At 40.4% G+C, this 20335-nt stretch overlaps 1 non-coding gene across 1 annotated transcript; it reads left to right on the top strand.

Annotated features, from left to right (window-relative positions):
* Nucleotides 1-2132: 2132 nt before the first annotated feature.
* Nucleotides 2133-2204, top strand: TRNAR-ACG (transfer RNA arginine (anticodon ACG)). The gene has a single exon. It is a non-coding gene; the product is annotated as a tRNA-Arg (tRNA).
* The last annotated feature ends 18131 nt before the right edge of the window (nucleotides 2205-20335 follow it).

Below are 20335 nucleotides of genomic sequence, written 5' to 3'. Positions count from 1 at the left end.
AAAAGGAGTATATCAAGGCTGTATATTGTCACACTGGTTATTTAACCTCTATGCAGAGTACATCACGAGAAACGTTGGACTGGAAGAAACACAAGCTGGAATCAAGATTGCCAGGAGAAATATCAATAACCTCAGATATGCAGATGGCACCACCCTTATGGCAGAAAGTGAAGAGGAGCTAAAAAGCCTCTTGATGAAAGTGAAAGAGGAGAGTGAAAAAGTTGGCTTATAGCTCAACATTCAGAAAACGAAGATCATGGCATCCAGTCCCATCACTTCATGGGAAATAGATGGGGAAACAGTGGAACCAGTGGCAGACTTTATTTTTTGGGGCTCCAAAATCACTGCAGATGGTGACTGCAGGCATGAAATTAAAAGACGCTTTCCTTGGAAGGAAAGTTATGACCAACCTAGATGGCATATTCAAAAGCAGAGACATTACTTTGCTGACTAAGGTCCGTCTAGTCAAAGCTATGGTTTTCCTGTGGTCATATATGGATGTGAGAGTTGGACTGAAGAAGGCAGAGCGCCAAAGAATTGATGCGTTTGAACTGTGGTGTTGGAGAAGACTCTTGAGAGTCCCTTGGACTGCAAGGAGATCCAACCAGTCCATTCTGAAGGAGATCAGCCCTGGGATTTCTTTGGAAGGAATGATGCTAAAACTGAAACTCCAGTACTTTGGCCACCTCATGAGAAGAGTTGACTCATTGGAAAAGACTCTGATGCTGGGAGGGATTGGGGGTAGGAGGAGAAGGGGATGACAGAGGATGAGATGGCTGGATGGCATCACCAACTCGATGGACATGAGTTTGAGTGAACTCCAGGAGTTGGTGATGGACACGGAGGCCTGGCATGCTGCGATTCATGGGGTCGCAAAGACTCAGACTCGACTGAGTGACTGAACTGAACTGTGGTCTAGTGTTCAGTTTGGTTAGTTCTCTGTGATTGAGGATTTCATTCTGTCTCCCTTCTGCTGGATAAGGATAAGAGGCTTACGGAAGCTTCCTGATGGGAGAGACTGACAGAGGGGGAAACCAGGTCTTGTCTGATGGGCAAAGACATACTCAGTAAATCTTTGATCCAGTTTTCTATTGATGAGTCGGACTGTGTTCCCTCCCTGTTGTTTAACCTGAGGCCAAATTATGGAGTACTTGCAGTACTTGGATGCAATCTCAAAAACAACAGAATGATCTCTGTTCATTTCCAAGGCAAACCATTCAATATCACAATAATCCAACTCTATGCCCTGGCGCGTAAGGCTGAAGAAGCTGAAGTTGAACGGTTCTATGAAGACCTACAAGGCCTTCTAAAACTAACACCCGGAAAAGATGCCTTTTTCATTATAGGGGACCGGAATGCAAAAGTAGGAAGTCAAGAGATACCTGGATTTACAGGCAAATTCGGCCTTGGAGTACAAAACAAAGCAAGTCAAAAACTAGCAGGTTTTGCCAAGAGAAATCACTGGCCATAGTAAACACCCTCTTCCAGCAACACAAGAGAAAACTCTACCCACGGACATCACCAGATGGTCAATACCGAAATCAGATTTATTATATTCTTTGCAGCCAAAGATGGAGAAACTCTATATAGTCAGCAAAAACAAGACTGGGAGCTGATTGTGGCTCAGATCATGAACTTCTTATTGCCAAAATCAGACTGAAATTGAAGAAAGTAGGGAAAACCACCAGGCCTTTCAGGTATGACCTAAATCAAATCCCTTACAGTTATACAGTAGAAGTGACAAATAGATTTAAAGGATTAGATCTGACAGAGTGCCTGAAGAACTATGGATAGAGATTCTTACATTCTTTAAGAGGCTCTGATCAAAACCATTCCAAACGGAAAAAAAAAAAAGCAAAAAGGCAAAATGGTTGTCTGATAAAGCCTTACAAATAGCTGAGAAAAGAAGGGAAGCTAAAGGCAAAGGAGAAAAGGAAAAATATACCCATTTGAATGCAGAGTTCCAAAGAATAGCAAGGAGAGATAAGAAAGACTTCCTCAGTGATCAATGCAAAGAAATAGAGGAAAACAATAGAACGGGAAAGACTAGAGATCTCTTTAAGAAAATTGGAGATATCAAGGGACATTTCATGCAAAGATGGGCACAATTAAGGACAGAAATGGCATGGACTTCCCTGGTGGCTCACATGGTAAAGTGTCTGCCTACGATGCAGGAGACCTAGGTTCGATCCCTGGGTTGGGAAGATTCCCTGGAGAAGGAAATGGCAACCCACTCCAGTATTCTTGCCTGGAAAATCCCACGGATGGAGGAGCCTGGTTGGCTACTGTCCATGAGGTTGCAAAGAATCAGACATAACTAAGCAAATTCACTTCACTTCGATAGAAGCAGAAGATATTAAGAAGAGGTGGCAAGAATACACAGAAGAACTGACAAAGAACTATACAAAAAGATCTTAATGACCCAGATAACCATGATGGTGTGATCATTCACCTAGAACCAGACATCCTAGAATGCAAAGTCAAGTGGGTCTTAGGAAGCATCACTAAGAACAAAGCTAGTGGGGGTAATGGAATTCCAGTTGAGCCATTTCAAATCCTAAAAGATGATCTTGTGAAAGTGCTGTACTCAATATGCCAGAAAATTTGGAAAACTCAGCAGTGGCCACATGACTGGAAAATGTCAGTTTTCATTTCAATTTTAAAGGAAGGCAATGCCAAAGAATGCTCAAAACCGCACAATTGCATTCATCTCACATGCTACCAAAGTAATGCTCAAAATTCTCTAAGCCAGGCTTCAGCAGTACGTGAACCATGAACTTCCAGATGTTCAAAGCTGGATTTAGAAAAAGCAGAGGAACCAGAGATCAAATTGCCTACATCCAATGGATCATCAAAAAAGCAAGAGATTTCCAGAAAAACATTGACTTCTGCTTTATTGACCACGCAAAAGCCTTTGACTGTGTGGATCACAACAAACTGTGAGAAATTATGAAAGTGATGGGAAACCAGATCACCTGATCTGCCTCTTGAGAAATCTGCATGCAGGTCAGGAAGCAACAGTTAGAACTGGACATGGAACAACAGACTGGTTCCAAATCAGGAAAGGAGTATGTCAAGGCTGTACATTGTCACCCCACTTATTTAACTTCTATGCAGAGTACATCATGCAAAATGCTAGGCTGGATGAAGCACAAGCTGGAATCAAGACTGCTGGGAGAAATATAAAAAACGTCAGATATGCAGATGACACCACCCTTATGGCAGAAGTGAAGAACTAAAGAGGGTCTTGATGAAAGTGAAAAAGGAGAGTAAAAAAGTTGGCTTAAAACCCAACATTCAGAAAACTAAGATCATGGCATCTGGTCCATGATCAGATGGTCCAAGTGATTTGCATCACTTCATAGTATGGGGAAACAATGGAAACAGTGAGAAACTTCATTTTCTTGGGCTCCAAAATTACTGCAGATGGTGACTGCAGCCATGGAATTGAAAGACGCTTGCTCTTTGGAAGAAAAGCTATGACCAACCTAGACAGAATATTAAAGAGCAGAGACATTACTTTGCCAACATAGTTCCATCTAGTTAAAGCTATGGTTTTTCCAGTAGTCATGTATGGATGTGAAAGTTGGACTATAAAGAAAGCTGAGTGCCAAAGAACTGATGCTTTTGAACTGTGGTGTTGGGTAAGACTCTTGAGATACTCTTGGACTGCAAGTAGATCCAACCAGTCAATCCTAAAGGAAATCAGTCCTGAATATTCATTGGAAGGACTGATGCTGAAGCTGAAATTCCAATAATATGGCCACCTAATTCAAAGAATTGACTCACTGGAAAAGACCCTGATGCTTGAAAAGGTTGAAGGGAGGAGAAGAAGGGGAAGACCAAGGATGAGATGGTTGGATGGCATCACCGACAAGATGGACATGAGTTTGAGTAAGCTCCGTGAGTTGATAATGGACAGGGAAGCCTGGTGTGATGCAGTCCATGGGGTCACAAAAAGTTGGGCACTGCTGAACAACTGAACTGAACTGTATCCTCATGGGTTGATCTAATGCACAGATAAAAAAACACATAAGAGAGACTTCCCTGCTGGTCCAGTGTTTAAGAATTTACCTTCCAATGCAAGGGAGACAGGTTTTCAGTTTCTTTCTCTTCAAGTATAGACAATGTCTCATTCATATGCAAATACTGCTAATAGTATCTTCTTCCTATACAAATGAGGAAACTGAGTCCTAGGGAGAGCAAGTAACTGGCCCAAGTAGTTCACTCAGCTTCCCAGGTGGTGCAATGATGAAGAACCTGCCTGCCAATGCAAGAGATACAGGAGACTCAGGTTCAATCCTGGCACTAGGAAGTGGCCACCCACTCCAGTATTCTTGCCTGAAAAGTCCCATGGACAGAGGAGCCTGGCAGGCTACAGTCCATGGGGTCACAAAGAGTCAGACATGACTAAGCATATGTACAGAGTTCACTCAGACAGTGGCAAAGCTAGGATTTGAACTAAAACTCCTTTTTTCAATTGTCATTTTTTCTTGAATGAAACATGAGTTACCATCATTAGTTAAAAGTGAAAAGGAAGAAGCAAATTGATTAATAGCCTCTAGTAATAGACTCTACTAAGATTTCAGGTGATTTATTTTTTGTTATCCTACTTTATATTTCTAAACAATATATGTACATTGTCACTTCTTGATTTCCCAGTTTCAAGCATTATTTATTGACTTTCTATCTTGAAAGAAGAGGATTTTTTGTTTTTCACACACACACACACACACACACACACACACACACACACACACACACCCTGAAACCATTCTGATCATTTATATGAATTCCATTTTTTCTTTCCTGAAACTTGTAAAAAAAAACTTTGGTCCCTAGTGTTTGAAAGTCATTATTCTGAGTATTTGGTAGACTCTTTCCATTTGACTTGTGCTCGTTGGTTTGGGGAAATTGTCTTGATTTATTTATTTGAGGCTAGACAGTCCTCCATTTTCTCTCCTGTTGTTCTGATATTGGGCCTTCCCTGGTGGCTCAGTGGTAAAGAGTCTACCTGCCAATTCAGGAGATGCAGTTTCAATACCTGGGTCAAAAAGATCCCCTGGAGAAGGAAATGATAACCCACTCTAGTATTCTTGCCTGGGAAATCCCATTGACAGAGGTGCCTCATGGGCTACAGTCCATGGGGTCACAAAGAGTCAGAAACAACTTCGTGACTAAACAACAACAATTCTGATGCTGGGGTGTTGCTTAGTCACCTCATTTAAAAAAATTATTTTTTCTCTTTTTACATTACATTGTTTAATCCTTTTTGCTCTAAGCTTTCAATAGTCCCAGAGGAAGTTTTCAGCTAACTTCTTAGTTTGGTTTTCCCTTGTTACATGTGAAAAAGAAATTCAGACTTTTTAACGTCTTTTAAAGCAGGATCAGCAGTTTCATTTCTTAAAAAGTACTCCTCCTACTCTCTTCCATCTACATTCTGAGAGTCACAAGCTTCTTATGGCTTCCCAGAATAAGGGGTCCAAATCCAAGTTTCTCTAGTTCCTCTTCCATAGGCAGGACGGTGTTTTGAAGTCCTTGGAGTTATAGACTCCATATCCCTTTTGGACCCAAAGATGGGTCCTATCCCTCACATGGGCTTTAAAACATCCATTCCCAGTAACAAAGGTACAATATCTTATGTGAAATCCATGCAGCACCAGTCCCTTCTCGCCACTCTGGCTCTGATTTCCTGCCTAATTTCTGGCAACTGGCTTTATTTTAAATTCAGCTATATGGCCCCTGAAAAAGGTAGCTTTAATATACCATTTTACTCAGGACTCCATGAATTTGTGGTGGAGAAAACAAGCAAGATCCTAATATTTCCATTGCCCCTATCTTCACCTAGTGCCAACACTACCTCCCCCAGCACCATCCTGGTGACCTATCTTGCCTAAATTCTACAAGTTTCTAGTGTTCTTCCTGCTACCAGTCACTGTTTCCTTCTTCTATCTACTCTCAGGGTTATTGGCCTAACAATCTATCTGATTTTGTCATTCCAATCCTTAAAAGCCATCTTTACTTCATGATAACGTTCAAGATCAAGGTTATTTGTCAGGTCAGGTCAGAGTTAAGATTTTTCAAAACTTGTTCCCAATTGTTATGGACTGAATTGTATCCTCCCCAAATTCGTATGTTGAAGTTCTAACTCGCAGTATCTTAGAATGTGATTATATTTGTAGATTGGGCCTCTAAAGATAATGAAGATTAAATGAGGTCATATGAGTGGGCTCTAATCCAATTTGATTCTTGGCCTTATAAGAAAGAGAGAGAGCCACCAGGGATATTAATGCACAGAGAAAAGGTCATATGAAGACACAGCAAGAAGATGGCCAACTGCCAGCCACGAAGAAAGGCGCCAGGAGAAACCAAATCCACCAGTGCCTTGCTCTTGGACTTCCAGCCCCCAGAACTGTGAGAAATAAAGTTCTGTTGTTTCGACCTTCCAGTCTGTGGTGTTCTGCTATTGCAGCCCAAGCTGACCAATAGACCAATCTATCCTGCTAGTCATAGTCCCAGTACTTCCCATCTCTGTATTCCAGACAGGGTCAACTAATAACCATTCCTCATCCAGGAAAATTGTATTCCACAGCTGTAAATCCCATGGAATACTGCCCTTGCCCAATGTGATAGGCTGAATAAGGGCTACCAAACATACCCAGATCCTAAACCCTGCAAGCTGTCAATATTAACCTATAGGGCATTGGCAGCTGTGACTATGTATCTTGAGTTGGAAAAATCATCCTAGATGAATTGCATGGGCCATAAATGTAATCACAAGGGTCTTTCTAAAAAGGAGGCAAAGAAAATATGAAGTAGGAGATGAGATGGTGAAAGGAAGAGGTTGGAACAGTTTGAGGAACAGGGCACAAGGCAAGGACTGTAGAAAGTGTTTGGTATCTAGAAGATGAAGGAACTTGTTCCTTCACTAGAACCTCCAGAAGAAACCAGCACTCTTTACACCTTGACTTTAGCCCAGCAGATTAATTCAAGCTTTTGTTCTCCAGAACTATAAGAGAAGACATTCTTGTTTTAAACAGCTGAGATTGTGGTGATTTGTTACAGTAGCCACAGGGAAGTAAGACATCAGGGAGTTTTCTAGCCATCTATCAGGAGTCAGATTTCCTGTCATCTACTTTGTGAAGGCTTCCATCATTCTCTTTATAGGATCAGTCTCCTTATTCAGTTATCCTGAAAAAAAGTCTGCTCTGCTCTAGTACTGATCTTATCATGCTGGATATTTTTTTTTAACTTTTTATTTTCTAACAATTATAAACTCACAGGAAGTTGCAAAAATAGTAGCAAGTACCTGTCTTCAACTTTCTCAACTCCAGTGATGACCTCTTACATAACTTCAGCACAGTATCAAAACCTAGAAACTGACACTGGTATAACTCTGTTAACTAGAGTAAACACCTTCTTCACTTTTCATCAGCTATGTTTAGTTTTGATTATTTTTTACACTAGAGCTCTTCAAAGTCAGGGACCATGTATCTCATTCATCTTTACACTGTTAGGGCCTAAGAGTACTGGAGTGGGTTGCCATTGCCTTCTCTGATACTAGGAGATCAATAAATGTTTTTAGAATGAATGAGATGAAATAAGAAGACAGGAGAGGGGCAAGAGAGGAGATAAAATTAACTAAATTGGGGCTTTTTTGGCTCATATCATTTAAACAGTTACAGGTGTATCTTTTGGAGAAGGCAATGGCACCCCACTCCAGCACTTTTGCCTGGACAATCCCAGGGACGGAGGAGCCTGATAGGCTACAGTCCATGGGATCACACGGAGTCGGACCCGACTGAGCAACTTCACGTTCACTTTTCACTTTCATGCATTGGAGAAGGAAATGGCAACCTACCCCAGTGTTCTTGCCTGGGGAATCCCAGGGATGGGGGAGCCTGGGGGCTGCTGTCTATGGGGTCGCACAGAGTCGGACACGACTGAAGCGACTTAGCAGCAGCAGCAGGTGTATCTTTCAGTGGAAGACAGGATGTAAATGAAACAATAGGCTTTAATGGCATTACAATTTTAGTGAAAGTTAAATTCTATACTCTGACTCCTCAATATTTCTAGTCACATTTTGAGAACTTAAGAACACATGCATTTTCACTACACATGTTGCACATCACTTCAATTAAACATTTCTTTCAAACAGCCATTTAGCAGTTCAGATATTGAGAACTTTTATTCTATCTAGTATTTTTGTTAGGATTTCCAATAGGAGTAGCTTAAAATAATAATAAAAGATTTGTCTAGTACATATATTTCTGGCTGAGTTTCACACCCACTAAAATTCCATGTTCACAAACACATGTCTCAATGAGAAACAAAGAATAAGGGGACGCATCTGAAGGGTTTATTGATGAAATTTGGGTAGTGCCTGCTCTTCTGTTGCCACAGCTGGAAAATGAAACATTTCTATTTGGCAATTTAAAATCCATCAAATATTTTATTTCCCAGTTAAGCTATATCTGTGCACTTTAAATGATGTATAAGTCATTCCATGAAGCAGAAAAGTTCAGGGACAGGTCATCAAAGGTCGGGTAATATGATCGTTGGAGGAACACCAGGAAAGAGAGCTCAAGCACCAAATCTGTCTTCCAGCCATAGTTGACCTTGTTCCATAGGTCAAAGCAGAGGACTCTTGGAAGAAAAGAGAGGGGTGACCTCCATAATTTGCCTACTATGCACTTGCTACTTTAAACACAGTATCCCTTTTAACCCCTTCCCATAACCTTGCATTGTAGGTCTTATTAGCCTCAATTTTATAGGTAAAGAAGCGAAACTTAGATGAAGCAATCTGTCCAAGTGAAAAATCTATTAACAGAATTCAAATCTATCCTGGTTTGGCCTCTATCCCTGTACTCTTTCTTCTACAGGTAATGAATTTCTGCAAAAGCAGTGGTTTTCTACTTTCACTGCACATTAGAATCACTTAGTTAATTTTCCAAACCCCACAAAGCTCAGGCTGTACCACTAGGGGTGGGTCCCAGGCTTCTGTACTTTAGGCTCTCCAGGGGATTCCAGTATGCAGGAGGGTCTGAGAATGATGGAAACCCGTCAAAATAGGCTGAATGGAAAGCTGCCCAGATCATCTGATTTAAGAAGCAGGAAAGGACTCCATGTCTAATAATGTCTCCCGAAGTGGCCATCTATCATGCCTAATATTCCTATCATTTACATCATTTCTTTGGATAAAGATATCTGTTCTCCAGAAGGCCACTGTTAAAATGCAAATCAGTCACCTAACAGGAAAAGTGCATTAATATATTTTTTTGTCCAAGCCTAGATTACATGACTCTGTCTTGGTCAACATTTTTAATCACCACCTTGGAGAAAGTCACACAATGCCTTCTCATTAAATTTGCAGCAGACACAGACCTGGAAGAGCTCATTTGTCAGAATCTGAGATCAGAACATTTCACCCTGTCCCATTCCTCCAAAAAATGTCTCCAGATGCTGAAACACTGGACTCAGATGAAGCATTGAAATCCTGAATGCAAGTTCAAAATACAAATGACACAAAAACCTGCTTTCGAAATAGCCCTGATGGAAAAGATTCTTAGATATACTTTAAACCATATACGGACCTCATATGACCTGGCTGACAAAAAAGCTGATGAAATACCAGGATAGAATAAAATAAACAGAAATGCATTCAGGTACACTATTTTAAAATATTAAGAGATTTATGTTTCCCAGGAAATTGAAAAACTAGATAGTGTCCAGATGAGGGGTGGCAATGAGAATATGGAAGGACTTGCAAACTACATCAACTTAGGGAAAAAGGCAAACTAAATGTCACTTTCTCTCTTGGACTTTCCCATATACCTATGTAGAATGATTCCTCCTGACAGATATGTGATTCTTTGTACATTTTTATCTCTTATATCATTAGAGGATAGTTAACCGTGAGTATGTTTTTTCCACAATAGACTGTGATGCTCTTGAGGTCAGTGACTAAGTCACATTCTTCTTCACTTCCCAGCCCCTCTCTAAGAGCAAATAGTATTAAATCACTCTTATGGTATCCTTTGCTAACTGGTTGTATTTTCTTGAAATTTTCTAATTCAATTTGCCAAGGGCAATAAATTGCTTGGCAGAAGTTAGGTAACATTTCAGAGATGGGAAAAGCTAATTTGGGTGACAGTTTAGACTAGATCATCTTGTTTCAACTGAAGATTCCATGATGAATAGATTTCTATAATTCATGATTGGTTTAACAGCTGGTAAGCAGAGAGTACAATCTTGAAGCAATGGGAGCAAAGGAGGTATACTTTTAGTGAACTAGGTAGATGTTTAGCAGCCAGTTTATAAAGCTGATAGTCTGTGGATCACGAATTCAGAAAAGACACAGTAGTAATGACTCTCCTCTATTCCCTGATGTCTGGGATTTCAGTTGGGGGTCACTGAAACCTCTGAAACCTCTGGGGAGCAAGAAGCAGTAAGGTGGAGAGATCAGCTTCTGAGATGGCTTCTTCCTGTATGTATATGGAACCATGTATATGGGACCTGAGAAGGGACCTCTAAAGGACAGGATGAGACAGGACTGTCCACAAGAACCCCTATGTGTGGTCTAGCTAATACGGAAATCACTTGAATATTTTAGATGGTGTTTCAGGGCTTTAAGGCAAGTGTTCCAGGATTACGAGGCAGAAGTTGAATGGTCATTTACAACTTCTGCTGTAATCTGTTGGTTGAAACAGTTACAAATTTGCCCAAATTTAAGGGGTTGGGATCACAGACGTCACTTCTCAATAGGTGTGGGATTAAAGGATTGATACCTATCTTTTAAAAACCACCACAGTAACACTTTGGTTTTTTGAGACATCAATGGTTAACTAGACGAGGGATCTTACACAGAGGTCCTGGAGCAACACCACACACCACGTGCGGCAGATGGCAGTCATGACATGGCAGCTATCTTCACTCCTCAGTGGAGAAGGAGGCTAACATTTATAGATGTAATTGATGTCTGGTGGGCTTATCAGTTACCAGATACCTATAATTAAGAGGATTGGATAGTCACATGAGTGAATCAGGGACAGGCCAAGCAGGGGATGTACAAAGAGAAAGAAAACAGCCATCTTGAATGGCCTAACCATACAACCCACCCCTACATACCGTGCATGACGCTTACAGTCTTGGTCTGCCCCACTTCCACAACATGCCTGGTGTCAGGTATGTAGAGGTAGACTGCAACCGAACACCACAAATGCAATAAAGAGAGCAGCTATAAGGATGTCAGGAGTCTGCTGCTGCTGCTGCTGCTGCTGCGGCTAAGTCACTTCAGTTGTGTCCGACTCTGTGCGACCCCCATAGATGGCAGCCCATCAGGCTCTCCTGTCCCTGGGATTCCCCAAGCAAGAATACTGGAGTGGGTTGCCATTTCCTTCTCCAATGCATGCATGCATGCTAAGTCGCTTCAGTTGTGTCCGACTCTGCAGCCCCATGGACAGCAGCCCACCAGGCTCCTCTGTCCACGGGATTCCCCAGGCAAGAATACTGGAGAGGGTTGCCATTTCCTTCCATCAGGAGTCTAAGAAGTGGGAAAACTTTGGAGCCAGGTGCTTATGGGGGTCAATTTTTCATGGATGTCCAGAGAAGAATGACATTGCATCTTGCTGCAGATCCAGCAATTAAACTCATTTCACAACGAGGCCACTGTTTTTTCACAGTCTGAAAATAGATTCCTTCCTCTCAGACTAGGGATGAAATGTAAGATGTTCGACAGACACGATACAAGGAAGATCATGACCATTGAACAAAATACAATCAGCAATAACATTCTGAGATAATACACCACCCCTGCCTGTAGTTTGTTTTGGGCTGCAAAAGCATACTGCCTGTCCACCCTCAGTCCCCATAGCCTGTGCTAAAATACTAGAGAGGTGGTAATAACAACAGCCCACAGGTTAATATAAATGTTCCTTTCTCCAGTAGGGGGGCCCACATTAATTACCTAAGTAGCCTTCCATGAGGCTGGGTAGAAGACAGTGAAATCTGTAAGTCCTTTCTAATCCTGCTCCCCATGGGGCAGCAAACCCAACCACCAGGGACTTACCTGCCACCAGGGCCATTTTATAGCATACTGTCCTGCAGGTAGATCCTGTGTCAAGGGCAAATAACAAGTTATTATCCTGATTGATCACTGGCAATGGAAAGGTGAACTCAGATTGTGTTAACTAGCTTTCTCTCAGTTGCCATGGTGTGAGAATGAAGACATTGCCCCCCTGCATGTGCCCACATGTTGAGAGTAGATTTCTCATCTCAGTTATTGTTTAAGTAGTCCATTCATCCTTTCAGTTAGCCTGGCAACAGTGGGATCGTAAGACAGTGGAAATACCAATATAGATCATTTTTATCAGTCCATTCCTTGACTTCATAGCAGATTAAGTGAATTCCTTGGTCACTGTTGATGTCCGTGGAGGTCCTGTATATCACACAGCTATTCTAGACCCCAAATAGTGGGGGGTTTGCATTGCTTGATGACTTGGGTAGACCTTTTGTAATGTCTTCCACTTGTTATAATGCACTGTAGCCTGCCTATAGCTGCTGTCCCATCACACCAGTAAAAATTCTGAGGATGACAGTCAGGAGCATGGACAAACTAGAGGTAATAGAAGTGGGGAAAACTATGATGTAATCTTGAACTGGTTCAGTGCCTGTTTGGATTAAAGTTATCTGCTCACCAAGAGGATAAAATACACTCTTTGTAGAAGGATATAGCATCAAGAGCCTCTACTACTTATTAAAAAATGTCTGTCCATTGATAAAATATTACCAGGTATGACAAGAAAAAGAGCCAAGAGAAAAACTGAGAATAGAAATAGACCTGCAGATGATCCACTTTTCAGCGTTATTAGAAATGCACTTTAACATAGCTGTAATTAATATGTTCAAGATAATAGGTGTTGAGGTGGAGAAATTCACTAGATACCTGGCATTTATTTTAAAAAATAAATTAAAGAACCCAAATGTGGTAGCAAAAAACTGAAGTCTCAAAAGATGGGTTTAGATTAGACATAGAAGGAAAGTTGATTAACAAGTTGGAAGAAGGATAGAAAATAGAAAAGAGCATAAAGACATATGCGACGTGGTGAGAAGACAGGAGAAACAGAAAACAAAAGAAAAACTATTTGAAGGGTTAAGAGTAAACATTTTCCAAGACTAATAAAAGATGTGGGCGACAAGAAACCTTATGAAACTCAAGAAACATTTATGGACAAACAGAAAACCTCTCACCCAAATTCAGAATATAAAGTTCCTGAGAAAACGAAGAAATATAAAAAGTAGTCAAAATTTATATATATATATATATTCCTAAAGGTTATGTATGTAAAATAATATGTAATATAATCATATGAATTATGTATATAGCATAGAAGTGAAGTGAAAGTCGCTCAGTTGTGTCTGACTCTTTGCTACCCCATGGCTATACAGTCTGTGAAATTCTCCAGGCCCAGAGTACTGAAGTGGTTAGCCGCTCCCTTCTCCAGGGGATCTTCCCAACCCAGGGACTGAACCCAGGGCTCCCACACTGCAGGCAGATTCTTTACCAGCATAAATAGTTACATTGATACTTCCAGGTTACTCCTGAATAGACATGATAAAAGTCAGAAGACAGTGGGAAAATATCTTTAAAGTACTGAAAGAAAAGTGCCAACACATCATTTTATAATTAGTAAAAGTATTTTCCAAAATTGAAGGTTTCTGGACACATAGAAATTGAGTGAATTCATCACTAGGAGACCTACGCTAAAATAACTTACAGATGGTAAATGCCCCTAGAAGGAAACATGGAAATATAGGAAAGAATGAAGAGCAAAATAATGGTTAAATAGGTGAATGAATACAAGTGAATATCAAACATACAGAACAGTACATGGGGGTTAAAAAATACATAGAATAACATATTGCTGTGGTTTAGTCGCTAATCATGTCCAACTCTTTGTGACCCCATGGACTGTAGCTTGCCAGTCTCCTCTGTTCATGGAATTTTCCAGGCAAGAATACTGGAGTGGGTTGCCATTTCCTTCTCCAGCGGATCTTCCCAACCTAGGGATCGCACCTGCATCTCCTGCATTGGCAAGAGGATTCTTTACCGTGGGCCACCAGGAGAGCCCAGAAAACCATAATTCAGTACCAGAAAAGTCAGAGGGAGTTAATGAAGCTAAGTACTCTAAAGTCTCTGTGTTATCTGCAAGGTCCTGAAAGTACTTACATTAAGTTTATTAAATCAAAGCTGTACATTAGTAAGAGAATATGTTAACAAAGCAGCTTACAGAAAGGGAAGACATAGACTACAAATGTTGGATTTGTTCAAAATAAGTCAAGAAATGAGAGGTAAAAGAAAATAAAGCAGATGAGACCAAGAGAAAATGAGTAGAGAGGAAACCAAGAATAAATAGACATAAATTCAAGATTTTTAAATACTCCAACTTAAAAATGAAAATTAATAAAACCCAACTGCATATCACTTAGGCTTTAAGTAAAAGGACTCAGAGAGTTTGAGTGGGAATGATGGGGAAAGCTATACCATGCAAATCAGATAAAATAATAGCCTGAAAGGGGTTTAGAGACCATTTGTTCTCCAAGACTACTTGTTCTTCTGCCTTAGGAACCACAATAATGAAGTCCAGAACTGCAGCAGGACCATCTGGGATGAGGATTCTGTGGGCTTCTGATTCTCACTTCTGTCATTTTCAACACCAACACCATAAAATGGAAATTGTTATACTTTTCGTCATTTCTCATTGATTCCCAAGTCAGAATGCTGTGTTCCTCTGAGTAGAGCCCATTTGTGATGAGCTGTATTTGGGGAGAACAGAGCCCTAAGAATATATCTCTGAAATGGTTTCCTCTGTGGAAGCTGTGAGAGAGTCTTTTGATTTGTGTAGTATGATTTGTAATCTCGGCTGCTCAGCTCCAAGGATGGATGTGTGGGGAGTGAGAGATCCTTTCCCATGCTTCTTTTTTTTTTTTTTTCTTTCATTCCCTTTTCACTCTCTTCTCCATCAAAGATTTATGACTGGGGAAAAGATAAAAGACAAACAAATGCAAACTCTAAGCCAAGAGTCTTCTTGAACATATTTCAGCTCTCTTAACAAACTGCCTGATCAAGTTCACCTGGCTCAGTCAACAAATCAGATGGGAAATTTTAACCCATTGCCCACCAGGATATATTGAGGATAGATGATATCTATTGGTTAAAATTTATGAATTATTGTACAAAATGAAAATATCCTAATTAATTGTAACAGGTGAGGCATTAGTGTGGTTATTCATTTAAAGCAATCACAACAAAACTATCTGTACCTTTTCTAAAGCCAAAAAGATAACAAAAGCATAATGGAAGCCCCTGACTTGGTCTTTCTGCTTTTGACTTGTCTCACTGCCCTCATCTGCATTCCCTGACAGACCTGACCGACAGCCTCAGGTTTGCCCCAGTTTCTGGGTTAATTGGAAGTACCATAGAAACCATATATAGCCTGAGGCTTTAGAATAGGTTATATGGTCAACCAGGCTCACTAGCTGTCACAGCAGAGATAGCCCAAGATATGCTTAAAGCCTCTGAGTTATAACATCCGGTCCAAGACTATAGATTTAGGCACTTCATCTGTTTAGGCTGCTATAACAAAATACCACAGACTGGGTGGATTATAAACAATAGAAATTTATTTCTCATGGCTCTGGAAGCTCGGAAGTCCAAGATCAAGGCACAGGCAGATTCAGATTCAGTGTCTGATAAGGAACTGCTTCCTGGGTCACAAACGGCCATCTTTGTACTGCGTCCTCACATGGCTGAGAGCTCTCTGGGGTCACCTTCGTAAGAGCACTAATCCTACTCATGAGGGTTCCACCCTCATGACCTAATCAACTTCCAAAGGCCCCACCTCTGGAATTTGACGTATGAATTTGGCCAGGGGAGGGGGGGAAGGGGGAGGGAGGATGCAAATCTTCAGTCTATAGCTGGCAGCTCCCCCTTTCCATAGGGTTTCCTGTTAATATAATAGCTAACATTTACTAAACACTATGTACCCAATATCTTAAATCCATTTTTCCATTTAATCTTCATAAAACTACATAAGTACTGTTTTTACCATCACTTTGCAGATGAGAATACTAATTTTTTTAAGGTTTAAGCAGTATATAAGCCAATCTCTTAATAAGCGGCAGACATGGAAATTGAATTGGGCCCTGTGGCTTCAGCACTCACTTGGTTAAAACTGCACTGCCTAGCAACCCATCTGTCTGTGGGACCAGAACTGGCTTGGATCTTATCTGTCTGTATCTCTGATCGCTAACTGAGCTCTTCCTTCTTAGAATCCCAACCTGAGATAGGAGTCTTTCTACATTCACTACAATACCAAGAATCATGAAAAAATTCTACCTTAACTGGTTACAACAGCAAGCCTGAAATTTTCAACTCTGGACTCCCTCGAACAATTGTCTAACTGCTTCTTCCTTTGACATTGTGTTTCAAACTGTACAACTGCTTGTTTGAGTACTAGTTGACAAAGCTGAGTGTGTTAGTCAGGGTTCTCCAGAGAAAAGGAACCCATAAGAGATTAACTATGTGTTTATCCATCTATCTGTCTGTACATCTATCTATCTATCATCTGTTATCTCCCCATCTATTTGCCTGTGTGCTAAGTCGCTTCAGTCGTGACAGACTCTTTGTGACCTCATAGACTACAGCCCACCAGGCTCCTCTGTGCATGGGATTCTCCAGACAAGAATACTGGAGTGGGTTGCCATTTCCTTCTCCAGGGAATCTTCCTTACCTAGGGATTGAACCGCGTCGCTTATGTCTCCTGCATTGGCAGGTGGATGCTTACCACTAGTACCTCCTAGGAAGCCTCCATCTATTTATGTATCATCTATTGATCATGTATCTAGATATAATGAGTTTTTTGGGAAGAAAATGGTTCGTGTGATTATGGAGACTGAGAAGTACCATGATGCCAAGCTGGAGACCCAGGAAAGCTGGGAGTATAAATTGCAGTTGAGCTTGAAGATCTGAGAATCAGGAAGTGTCAGTGGTTTAAGTCCCAGTCCAAAGGCAGGAGCTGAACAATGTCTCAGCTCGGTCAGGCAGAAAGGGAGAATTAAACTTCCCTGTGCTCTTTTGCTCTATGTAGTCCCTCAGTGGGCTGGATGATGCCCATCCAAGTTGGAAAGAGCAGTCTTCTTTACTTAGTCTAGTGATTCAAATGCTTTTTCCTGAAACTCTTTCACAGACACATCCAGAAATAATATTTAACCATAGATGTGGTCCTCTCTTTTAGATCCTGGAGTTTTTGTGAACCTCAGTAGAAACTTTGGTTCTCCCAGTCCTGGCATGCCTTGCTCCTACTATCACAGTACACGGATGCATGTTTAACTGGAGTGCATAATCATTTCTCAATAGATGCCTAATAAGGCGCTCCCTAGAGGATCAGCCTGTCAGACCCATATTTCAGACCGCCCGATGCTGCCAGGTAGAATTATGAACTGTTGCTGTTTTTCTGGTTTTCGGTTAGTTATCTCTTGCCACTCTAAATCACTTAAATGATCTGCAGATTTCTTTTTGTTTTTTCCTTGATGATGTATTTCTCCCTTCCTTCTATTATTATTATTTTGAAATAAAACTCCTTAGACTTAACAGGAAAGGCTTAAAATTAAAACCCCACAAAATCGAATAAATGAGAAGCATAGATTTCTTTCAGCGACCCTTCTGTCATTCCCTGTGCATTAAGCAACTGTGCATTAAGCTTAATAACTTTGGGCTAATGTTCAAAAGGGACAATGGATGCCTTGAAAGTGACGCTGTGAATATTGAAGTCCAAAGGGTAAAGAGAATGTGATATCCCTCTCATGGCTGATGAGGAAGCAGCCTCATAAAAGGGAAATGAGGGTGTTAGTCTAGATGATCACCAGGGTCCCTCGCAGTTGTAAAACTAAATGGTCAGTGGGGACAGCCCAAATACAATGGGTTAAAGAGTAAAAGTAATCATTAAGAACCATACTTGGCCCTAATAATTTATCTACCTCTTATTGATTGAAATGAATATATTGCCATTAATACTCCAGAAATAATTTTCAGAGGGTCCCTTGAAACTCTATTATAGATTTAACTACCATGGAAAGACTATGGGTTATTTTCTGGCCAGTTATCCATAAAAGTGAGAGCTAATATTAGTTGAGACTCTTGGTTGTAAACCTTAGAAACTAATGCTCTCTTCTTAGTAAAGGAGAATTTATTACAAGGAGAGGTAAGTTCACAGGATCAATGAGGGGCTGGAGGACCTGAGTTAGGAAATGGATCTGAATGAAGGGGCTCTTGGAGCTGGAGACAGGCTTATCCCCAGGCTACATCTGTGCTCTGATGAGCATAACCTCTCAGAGCAGGCATCTGAAGGGCACCTTGGTCACATGACTGTCTCCTAGCTGTACCAGGATGGGGGCCTGAAAGGGAATGATATGACCTTCTAGGCTTCTATAGTTGGGGGGTAGGTGAGAACTGCCCTCCCATTAAACTGACACCCAAAAGGAAGTTAGGAAAGAATGTGACTGAATACCAGACAGCCAATAAAGAGTTAGTGTCTGCTATATTAACTATACATTATAACAGTGTGTACAACCTGAGTATGTCAATCTATGGTGTATATATATATATATATATATATATATATATATATAGGTGTGTATATATAGTGTATTTAAAATAATATGAGATTTAAGGTCAGACAGACTTGGTCAAAAGGCTGGCCCTGCCACTTTCTAGCTTTGTGACCTGGCAGATGCTCTTTTAGTTTTCAGATTCCAAAAAATCTCAGGATTCTCTATCCTACTGTTGTTTTCAGACTAAGGGCCTAATCCTTGCAAACCCTGGCACACAGTAAGATTTATTATTATATTTTTCTTAAAGGAAGATATGTTCCTCATTTTGAATCTTAAATGGTCAATAGCCTACCAAGACTTTTCTAAAAACCTTTGACAAAGACTCTTTGAAATGAGAAAATGACATAAAATAGCAATTAGTAATCTGCAGCTTGAGCCCTGTTCTGCAAACAGGTAACTCGTACCAGGATCTGGGAGGAAGGACCCTTTTCTCAGCACTTGTCTTAAATGAAGGTGCATCCTTTGCCTCAATAATTGGATGTCTCTCTCTTAGACTGAGAAATGAGATCGCCCCCTCCCCCCCCCCACCTCCACCATACTTTACTTTTCCATTTAGGATGCTGACGTGTCCCTGAATTTTGCAAGTACGTTTGCTTAGAATTAATACCATCGTCATAAAGGACCAGTTTCTCAATTTCTTTTCATGCTAAGTTAGCAAGAGAGACCAAAATCCTTTCTTCTTATGACTGAACTGCTCAAGCATCTAAAAATGCCTTTAGGACTTCAAAGAGAAGCCACCACAATGCATGACACTCACATTCTTTTTATAGACTTACAGGTCTGTGAGGTTTTGTGCGTGTGTGTGTGCAACCTAATACAGTTAGCTACTGCCTAGCATGGCAAATGAAACAAAGAGGACTGCTTTCATGAGCCACAGTTTCTTAACTAAAAATGTTCAGATCACTATGCAGTAGTTGTTTTTTTTTCCCCCATCAGAAAGTTTGACCTAATTTTTTTTTAGGGTCTTTTAAAAATTATTCAGCATTAACTTCAGTTAAGCAAGAATGAAATTGACATTTCAAAACTGGATTTTAAGATATAGATGAAAGCATCTGATGTATACTGGTGAGCTGAGTCAATTTCATTAAATTCTCAAAGATTTGTCATCTTCCAAACCTAACTAGGTAAAACAGCCAAATATTAATAGAAAATCTCTGACTTTAAGTTGCTGGTGTCAGAAATGTTAAATAGGGAAAGAATAACTTCACAGATACTTTCCCTACAAAAATAACCCAGAGGTTTGATTGTGAGCATGTTGTTTACAATGGAGAAGAATCGAAAGCAACCAAAAAGTCCAGCTTTAGGGATTAAATAGATAAAATGGGGACTATTTTTAATAATAGAAAGTCTTATCATGGAAAATAAAATGAGAAAAATTATTTAATGTGACACAGAAAGATACTTGTTAACTACTGATAAAGTTCAAAGCAGTACATTTAGTAGGATCTCAATTCTCTAAATACACACAGGTACAGACAGGATGACACAGCAAGCACAGAGTTATTTTTTTTCTAGATAATGAATTTATAATTGGTTTTTATTTTTTTGTTGTTTTGTACAAATGTATTTTCTAAATGTATAGTAAAAAAATTTAACAGTAAGTTATTTTACATAGCAATGGGCTTCCCTGATGGCTCAGCAGGTAAAGACTGCCTGCAATGCAGGA

This window comes from Ovis aries, chromosome 15 (genome assembly GCF_016772045.2).
Source record: "Ovis aries strain OAR_USU_Benz2616 breed Rambouillet chromosome 15, ARS-UI_Ramb_v3.0, whole genome shotgun sequence".
Taxonomy (NCBI): Eukaryota; Metazoa; Chordata; class Mammalia; order Artiodactyla; family Bovidae; genus Ovis; species Ovis aries.
The sequence above is the reverse complement of the archived record's forward strand: the minus strand, read 5'-3'. Positions and strand labels throughout refer to the sequence as shown.